Consider the following 9,193-nt stretch of genomic DNA (forward strand, 5'->3'; position numbering starts at 1 on the left):
ACACACACACACACACACATATATATATATATATATAGATTTATATGTATGTATGTATAATATACATATATATGGAGTATACACGCACACAATAGCTTAATACATACATGCACGCGCTTGCTCATACGCACTTGCTCACACACACACACACGCGCACTCATACACATGCCAGGTCACTGTCATACCTCTTGTCCTCCTGCCCCGCCACCCACCGTCTGAACACAACTTCTTATTCCAATCATTTCAGGATGCGGTGACCATCTAATCGAAACTCGTTTGTTCTTCTCTCTCTATTTTCTCTCTCTTCATCTATCCTTTCCGTAGAAGAGTGTATGCTCGAAACGTTAAGGATTTCTTCCAGTTTTCCTGACCGCCAACTTAATTCTCCTTGTTTCTTACCTCTTCTTCGTCTTTCTTTTTAAATTTTTGTACTTTATATATATATATATGACTCTTAGTTACGTGATTTTGATTTCGAGTTCAATTCCCATTGACTTCCACTATGTCACTCCTCCAAAATCACAGAATTAATAATGGTTAAGTACTGGTTCAATTTTATCGACCATATCCTCTCCCCTAAAGTTCTGATCTAGAGCCCTTTTAGAAATCATTGCATATATATATGTACAATGATTTCTAGCATGTGCTTTAGATCGAGGTTTTAGGAGAGAGAATATGGTCGATAAAATCGGACCAGTACTTAACTAATACTAATTTTATGGATCTTTGAAAAATGACAATCAAAGTGGAAGTCAAAGGGGTTTGAACTCGGAATTAAGTCACGTAAGTAAAAGCCATACTATATTTTTCTTTTGCTGCTACAATGTTCTACAGAATATATCCAGAAATGTTAAGCCAGCATTGAATGTGTTGTCAGATATCAACATCTTGTACGTACAAGAGTAGTATCTTTTATCTTTTTGCTTTGTTCATTCTGTCAATCAATCACCTGAAGTTCTTCAAAGATCAGTCAGTTAAATCGTTAACGGTATGATTGGTTTAGACTATTGGAACCACTTAAAGGTATTACATATTATATTGTTTTCAAAAGAGTGCCAAAGTATTTATCTTTTTTGTTATGTGTAACTTGTATCAAGGTCGCCACTCCAAAATGGCAAAATCAAGTTGAGAATCATGTATGAGTAGGTCTTCAAAATACTAGAACTTGTGTAACAGCTAAATCTTAATACATCAATCTAATAACCAATGACAATGTCGTATCAGTTTGTCCAGCTCCATTCAATAATGACACAATCTCAAATCTAAAAGAAAACAATCTTCACAGATTCAAATTTCGATCAGTTTTTCTTGGCAAACTAACCGAAGGAAGAAAAAAATCGTTAAATGGAGAACGATAAGAGAATAATAGTAACGAAGAGTTTAAATGTTTTCAAATAATATGTGTGTGTAAGGGAGAGAAAGAGGGATAGACAGAGAGAAATAGAAATAGATAGAGTGAGAGAGAAAGAAAGAGTTGTGTGTGTGTGTGTGTGTGTGTGTGTGTGTGTGTGTGTGTGTGTGTGTGTGTGTGTGTGTGTGTGTGTATGTGTGTGTGCACGCGTGTGTGTATGCGTGTGTATCATTGAGTTTGAGTTTGTCCTCCCCACCGCTTGAGAATCGGTGTTGGTTTGTTTACCTCCCTGTAAACACGCAGTTTGGCAAAAGAAGGCGATAGATTAAGTACGAGAATTTAAAAAAATGTTTTTTTTTTTTGTAGATTTGTTCGTCTAAACTCTTCAAGGCGATGCCCCAGCATAGCAGCAGTCCTATCACAGAAAAAAAGTAAAGATAAAAGATTTAAAAAAATAAAAATAAAGAATAATATCTGGAATGGGCAAAGTTTTCCAAGTTTCAGTATAACTTTGAATAGCTAAACGATGCCATTAAATTATCCATGACCAGAATCACAAACTCTGTAACCGTTTAATTTTTTTGCAAACGGGTAATTAGCCCTAAAATTTAGTCAAAAGAAAAAAAACTGCAGTAGGAATATCAGACTCAGCCACACATGTAATATTTCTTTCACTCCAAGAAACCAAACTGCTTCAACTGAGAAAAACAGTTCAATGGTTATGTAATACACTACATCACTCTTGTAGCCAAGTGGGACATCTAGAAAATCATTCAGTTGTTAAATTCTAACATGTTTTGGTAAAGAACTTTGAAAATCTAAAATGCTTGTTAAAAATCTGCTGAAACAAAACTAAATTTTGATTTTTTTTTTTTTCATTTTCTCGTTTCTCTTACTCTAGGCAAGTATAGATTGAGAAAACCTATGATCGAACGCGTTGCAGCTACGACCATCATTGTAGTTTTAAGTATAGCGTATCAAAAATTACATCACCCAATCTGCCCTTTCTATTTTAAGGTGGCATTGTGTGGTTTCTGATAGACTTGGAGGCTATATTTAGTAAGTCGAGCAACTTGGTTGGCTCTTTATATTTTGGTGGAATGGAACTGGGCATTTACTACATGCGTGAAATCGTTTATCTGTTATTTTACTTGTTTTAGTCCATTAGGCTGCTGTCTTACTGGGGCACCGGTTTGAAGAATTTTAGTCGAACTAATCGACCCCGGGATTTATTTTTTTAAAGTCTGGTACTTATTTTATCTGTTCCTTTTATTCGAACAGCTAGGTTACAAGGACGTAAACACACCAACACCGGTTATCAAGCGACGGTAGAAGACAAAAACTGACGCAAAGACACACACACACACACATAAATATATATATATATACATATATGTATGTATGTATGTATGTATGTATGTATGTATGTATGTATATATGTATGAATGTACGTACAAACGACGGGCTTCTTTCAGTTTCCGTCAACCAAATCCACTCACAAAGCTTTGGAAGCTATAAAGGAAGACATTTACCCAAGGTGCTACCTAGTGGGACTGAACTAGGAACCATATGGTTGGGGAACAAACTTTTTACCACAGAGCCACGATGAGTATGGAATGTATCATTTTAATTGTTCTATTTCTTTTATTTACAGTTTAAAATATCAACATCTTTATTTAAAACCTGTTCAAAGATACACTGCATCATCGCTGATTGCAATGTTAAACATTTGTAGTATTTGACAGTATTTCAAAACATTGGAAATACAACAGAATAGCAGAATTGTTTGTCTGTCAGATGAGATGTCTTATGTCATTTGTTCCAGTTCATTGCACCCTTCGATGGTAGACTTAACCCGTCAGGAATTTTAACATCAATATCCGCCTTTAGTGGATTTAAGTCAGTTACAAGCCTTCGGGTTGGGTATCTGGTTTTAGAAAAAAACTTCTCTTTGTCCCATTCGTCTCGAGGTCCCTGAAAAAATAAAGAGTAATGACAACTGCCCTTTCTTCCCCGACTAAGCGGTAATAAATATCCTTTGCCCATGAGTTATATTGATATGAAGGAAGAAGTTGAAAGTAAGCGAATGCCTTCTGGCTGGAGCGTTTGAGTCACGGTTGTAAGGTAGATTTGTTTCCTGGATCAAGTGGTACATCGTTTCACGTACTCTTGTTTATTCAAATGAAAATGAACACAGGCCAAGCTCTGGTGTAGTTCGTCATCTCTTCTCCTCCAGCTGTCACAATATCAATGTTCCGCAGGATCGTGAATAGAAAGACCGAGGAGGGGGTCCATATCGACCCATCAATAAATAGGAACCTTAAAACGAAACAATTGCCGAAGCATGATACATGCTATCCAGTCATACTCGGCTGCAGTTGACAACAACGGGATTTAAATTTTTTTTTTTTGTTTTTGCTTTCATTTTTCTTAAGGTAATAAAATTTTGTTGCATAATGTTTTGGTCTTGTGGAATCCTTCGCTGTAGAACAAGAATTGGCGGAGAGTAGTACTCAACTTCAGTTATTGTATTACAATAAATTGTCCTTGATTTCGTTTTTGTTGTTTGGAGACACTCACTACTTTGAACGTTATATATCACGGATGATAGACATACAGAGTGGGCCAAAAGTCACTCACAAAATAAGTTCGATACGCCCCAGAATTGTCAAAGATATGCTTCAGTTTTTCTAAAATTGAATGAAATACAATAAAATAAATGATGAATACACACTTTATTGTACATGATGAACAAAATAATAGTAAAATATGTCAAATGTTTTGGTGCTTGACTTTTGGCCAACCCTGTATTTCAAAGAATACTATTATCTGACGACTCAGGTTCCACACACTACCATTGCACGTCTTGGAAGACTATTCGATTCATAAAAAATACCAGTAACAGATGGTGGATAATTCAAATTCCACTAAATTTTTCTGTTAGCTAATTCAATTTATTATATATTCAGGCACAACAGCAATATATATGATTGACGTATCACTTGGTTACATACATAGTTTATATACATAACTACCAGCAACATATCGAGGGTATTCAATGTAATATACTCCGTCCTTTCCTGACACTGCTTTAGCGATTTACCAGATTCAGTAATTACATATTATTGCAACTGCAATCATCATTATCGTGGTCATCATCATCATCATCATCGTCGTCGTCGTCGGTGGCGTTGGCAGCGTTGGCAGTGTTGGCGGCTTCGGTGGCGTCGGCGGCGTCGATGTCGTCGACATCGTCATCAACATGTTATCTGGTTGTTATTCTCTAGTTCACCATTGATATTGTTATTCTCTTAGTTTTACATAAAAGAAACTTCTTTCATTGCACAGTTCATATATTTTCTATATATAAGCTTTGTTATAGAATCTTCACCCAATCCACTCATTCACCTACACATTCGTCTGTCTGCCTCTGTTACTCCTCCTCATGCTTCATCTCATCTTGATTTTTCTTTCTGTCATGTTTGTTTACTGACATACACTAAATAAAAGAAACCGCTATTATTTCCGCTATTTTGCTGTTGTTTTCTTTATACCTTCACCCCTAATGCTCTGTAGAACTCCAAGGTGGGACATCCACCGACCGCATTGCCCGACTGACGGGCCTGCCTCAGTCCTCGCTTGGTCCAGGAATAATAATAGCAACAACAACAACAATAATAATTTAAACTATCCTTTCTACTATAGGCACAAATCCTAAAATTTTGGGAGAGAAGGCTAGTCGATTGCATCAACACCAGTACGCAAATGGTACTTCTTTTATCGATCTCAACCGGACAAGAGGCAAAGTCGATCTCGGCGGAATTTGAATTCAGAACGTAAAGACGGGCGAAATGCCACCAAGCTTTTTGCTCGGCGTGCTAACGAATCTACCAGCTCATCGTCTGCAAAGAAAGCAAAGTTGGTAAGATACGACCAAAGAATGAAGGATTACCACCAGAATAGAGTATTCAGAGGAAATCAGAAGAGATTCTATAAAGAAATAAATGGAGAGTGTACAGATGAAAAGTTGATACCAGATAACATCGAAAGTCAAAGGTTTTGGAGTGACATCTGGCGCAAAGACAAGGAACACAAGAAAGATGCTGAATGGTTGCAAGAACCGAAACAAACAGCAGTGTATCCAAAACAGGCTGAACTAGTCATTTCAGTTAGGGAAGTGAAGGAAATCAGCAAAAAAATGAGCAACTGGAAGGCCCCAGGACCACATGGAGTTCAAGGCTACTGGATCAAAAGATTTGGTGAATGTCATGCACGAATAGCTGCGCAACTCAGTACCTTGTTAAATGCCGACCAAGTAACAGCAGAGTACTTGACATTTGGTAGGACAGTGCTGTGCTTGAAAAACATCGAAAAAGGCAATACAATAAACAATTACAGGCCGATATCCTGTTTGCCACTTATGCGGAAGTTATTGACTGGAATACTCGCAGAGTCAATGTACAAACATAGGGGGAAAATGGAGTCCTGCCACATGAGCAGAAAGGTTACAAGCGTAAGTGCAGAGGTACTAAGGATCAACTCCTGATAGGCAAAACTGTACTTGGAGACTGTAAGAGGAGGAAAATAACTTAGCTATGTCATGGATCGACTATCGTAAGGCGTACGATATGATCTCAGATTCTTGGATTATGGAGTGTATGAACCTATTTGGTATTGCATCGAATGTTGAGCGATTGCTTGGAAAAAGTATGGCGAATTGAGAGGACGGACCTGACAGCATACGGAAGAAGTTTAGGGACACTAGAAATTAGGAGGGGCATCTTCCAAGGGAACTGCCTATCCCCACTGATCTTTGTACTGTGCTTGATACCACTAACACTGATTCTGAGGAAAGCAAATGCTGGTTATGTATTCAAAAGCCACCAACAAAAAGTCAACCATTTGTTATTCGTGGATGACCTCAAACTTTATGGTAAAGATGAATCCCAGGTCAGTTCCCTCGTCGATACGGTGTATAATTTCAGTGCTGATATCAGAATGGAGTTCGGACTGAGAAAGTGTGTTGTGTTAGTCATCATCATCATCATCATCATCATCATCATTATCGTTGTTGTTGTTGTTGTTGTTGTTGTTGTTGTCCTCATCATCATCACCATCATCCTTATTTTCTTTTAATCTACGTGTTTGATGCAACCACTTGTCGGGCCACAACCAAACCCTAAGGTAAATGAAAGATAAGCGATGTTTAGATGTAAGTGAAAGTTTGAGAAAGGAAAGTAGGGAGGGCTGTATAGAAATACATTCGTATAATACAACATAATATGAACATTTAAATTGATTGGGTCTTTCTAAGAGTGTGGGTAGTGTTTGTTAACACAATCTTTTGGATTACTTTGAGACATGGTTCTCTTGGGATATTCTCAAGATGTTTCTGACATCCCATTTTTTATCATACCAAGGGCACCTACAATAACAGGGACAGTTTTTATTTAAAACACCACATCTTTTGAATTTACGGGTCCTTATATTTACTAAGCTTGTCAAATTCCTTGACAGCTATATTTTTATCAGTAGAAAGACTTATATCTGCCGGTCAACAGGTATTTTCTTCTCAGTCTTTAAAAATTGTGTGGTCGATCAACCTCAGTTGTCCTGTCAGTGTTGACCAGAAAATTCCAGAGGATGGTGACATTTTTCACACTCAACCACTGGCTCAGGATGGCGTCCCTACCACTTAGCAAGAGTATTTGGTAGTGCTTACATATCTTCCAATATAAATATTGTCCTAATCTATCATGGTGATTCTTATTTCCGTTTGGTGTTAGCACAGGACAGTCCGAAACGAGGTGGCCTATTGTTTTATCAAGTGAGTTGCAGAATCTGCATTTTGGGTCAGCACCGTTTTTAATTACACTGACCCGTGTAATTTCTGGTGAACAAGCTTTGGTCTTCTACAGCATGTATGAAACCTTCCGTTTCTGCTTTCAACCCCGAAATTCTCAACTACTGATGAATTCTTGCCTGGACAACATCAACATTTTGACTTCGGAAAATATACTGTCCATGGAAGACCTTCTGACTCCAGCGTTCATCAAGTTGTTTCTGTTCATTTTTTTTAGCTCTCAGTTTGATTCGTTTTACTTTCTTGGTAGCAGTAGTTTCAAGTTCATCCAGAATCAACGTCAAGTCCCCTTGCGAATTTACAAGCTTCCTTGACAATAGAGTGCAACTTTTTTCTGCTTTCATGTTCGTACACAAGCTTTCATGTTCGTACACAGAGGTTCGTACACAAGCTTCAGTATCTAGATAGGTAACTGCTCATTTCTTTTGCAGAGGTTTTATAGTAGAGTTCTAATTGCATCATTCTTCACCCCTCCACTGTTTCTGCTGGAGTTCTGTAGGATTCCAATAAATGATATTAAAACTGTACAAGACTGGTGGGATTGCTGTAGCGTTAATGGCCTCGATGCGATTATTAAGGTTAAATTCAGTCTTCAATACAAGTCTTATTCTCCTGTAGTAACTCTTTGTTCTTTCTGCCTTCACAGTGGCAAGACTTCGTTAAAATCCAGTATTTATGAATATCTTGTGGGGTTAAGATCCTCGATGATAGTGTCGATAGCTAATTTAATGGACGCTGCTTCTCTGAGCTTGCCTCTAACAAAAGCTGCTTTATTACTATTACTATTATTATTATTATTATTATTATTATTTATTTATTTATTTATTTATTTATTTGCTACAAGGGCGATGGATGAAGAGGACAGTTAAAAACATATAAAGTATGGAGATTTACATAGGAAATCGAATAACAAAAAGTATATAAACTAACAATCTTTATATCTTACTTAATGTAGACACAAAAAAATAAAATAAAATATAAAATCGATGATATAAAAGTACGCATGGTATACGAATATTGGAGGATGATGATGATAGTAATGACGATGGCGGTGACGATGATAATGATGATGATGAGGCGGAGGAGGGGAAGAGGGGAGGAGAAGGAGGAGCTGAATGAGGATGAATATCCTCTTGATACAGGAGAACCTCCATCTGGGAATCCCACATTTCCAAGATCAGTCTGAACTCCAAGTGCAGGGTCTATAGGGTGCTCCTGAGCTCGAGCATTTGTAAGGGATCTCATACCCACACAGCCTAAGGGTGTGTGTCGAGTTACGAACCCTAGGACGCTCCATGTTCCCACCTGAATACATAAATACATTACATATATATATGCATATATATATATATATATATATATATATATGTATGTATATCTATATATCTATATACCAACTATTCTGATTATATGTCTGTGCACACGTTTGAATGTGGCGTGTGCCAGAGGGCTTGCAAATCCAATGGTGGTCTTAAAAGACATGTTAGGATCCACAATGAGCAGAACTTACTTGCAGGTATTGGTAGTTCAAATCAGAGGTGCAATCTGTGTGGGTGTTTTTTCAAAACATTGTCTGGTTTAAAAAGCCACATCAGACGCCATGAAAGGGCTAAGGTGTAGGTACAGGAGGTGGTCAAACTCTGTGTAAGGAGTAGACAACTACCATATATCTATATACCTACATATATATATACACACATAAGTTCATATATACTTGCACACATACACACATATGTTCATACATAGATACATACAAATATAGGAACAGGCATACATACGTACATATGTACACACGTACATACATACCTATGCGTATATCTGTTGTTGACATCACATTTGCTAGCTTGAATGTAAAATATATATTACAAATGGCGAACTAAGTTTCTTTTATGATGACACTTGAAATGACTTCATTGTAGCTACATATACATTATGCATACATACAAACATATAGAAACATATATGTATATGTATATATA

General features: G+C 37.2%; 1 protein-coding gene across 1 annotated transcript in view; it reads left to right on the forward strand.

Annotated features, from left to right (window-relative positions):
• The window catches only part of LOC106871565 (F-box/WD repeat-containing protein sel-10), a 160,670-nt gene that overhangs the window by 121,854 nt on the left and 29,623 nt on the right, over window positions 1-9,193 (forward strand). The gene's annotated exons all lie outside the window — the stretch shown is intronic.

Source organism: Octopus bimaculoides, chromosome 2, assembly GCF_001194135.2.
Source record: "Octopus bimaculoides isolate UCB-OBI-ISO-001 chromosome 2, ASM119413v2, whole genome shotgun sequence".
Lineage (NCBI taxonomy): Eukaryota > Metazoa > Mollusca > Cephalopoda > Octopoda > Octopodidae > Octopus > Octopus bimaculoides.